The following is a 1,234-nucleotide window of genomic DNA, read 5'->3' as shown; positions in this document are numbered from 1 at the left end:
CAATTATATGTCGGATTTCATTCATGGTCTTGCAAAACACAGATCGGTTCTCTCTGCTCAACTCAAGAAAGATGCCCCTCCTTGGAGCCAGAAATGCATAGAAGCAGTAAAAGAATTGAAGAAAATTTCCACAACCTTACCAGCACTAAAAATCCCAGCAAAAGGAAAAAGAATTCTGCAGACAGACGCAAGTGATTGCTATTAGGGAGCAATACTCTTAGAAGAAGACGAGAAGGGGAAAAGACATATATGTGGCTATAAAAGTGGAGTCCTCAAAGATAGCGAAAAACACTATCATTCTACTTACAAGGAGATACTCGTTGTCAAAAGAAAAATAGAAAAATTTGAGTTTCATTTGGTGGGCCAACATTTCCTCATCGAGATGGACATGTCATCCTTTTCAAAAATGATTCAGTTCAAACTCAGGTGGGCAAGTTGGTTTTCCCAGTGGAAATTCGATGTTAAACACATCAAATGAAAAGACAACTTCCTCCCAAATTTTCTTTCAAGAACTCACCGTCAAATCTCGACAATAGTACCCATGATATACACCCTCAGTCCAGACAATCCAACAGAAGATAACCTGCGGAAAAAGATTGCCGATATGCCGCATGGAATAAGAGAATCGTTACTCGACAATGTATTGATCTACAGAGGGATTGAGACACTGCATGGTTTCCTAAAGCTTTATATACACCGGTATGGTCTTGATCAGGGTCCACTTCTTGGCCTCCCTTACCACCCGCCCTATCCCTTCCTTACCACCATCCATATAAACCCTACTCATTATGGCCGGTTTCCTATAGAAGCATACCTCCTACTTTGGTACATGGCAGATCTTTACACTATTGCAGTCCTCATCCACAAAAGTCAACTGCTCCAGTACTTGGCGAAATTCATATTGACTAGACGAAAGGCGCATTACAAATTACTATACAAGTGGCTCATATTATTCCATGATGTTACCTGGTGGCAAGAACATGTTCGTGCACAGCATGAGTTAGATATACTTGTCACGTTCAGGATCACTACAATCCAAGAAGAACAAGACGGGGAAATCATTATCCTAAAGAAATATGATGCGAACATTGAGACAAGCTACAATAATGATGCTTTTGCCTCGGGAAACTTCCACCAACACGCAAAGAAAATTGCATTATTGAATGGATTTAATGAATCTGAAGTTGACCCTAATCTTCTTTGTCCTCACACAGCACACTGGCACAACAGACAC

The sequence above is a fragment of the Camelina sativa genome, chromosome 16, assembly GCF_000633955.1.
Source record: "Camelina sativa cultivar DH55 chromosome 16, Cs, whole genome shotgun sequence".
Classification (NCBI taxonomy): domain Eukaryota; kingdom Viridiplantae; phylum Streptophyta; class Magnoliopsida; order Brassicales; family Brassicaceae; genus Camelina; species Camelina sativa.
The sequence above is the reverse complement of the archived record's forward strand: the minus strand, read 5'-3'. Positions refer to the sequence as shown.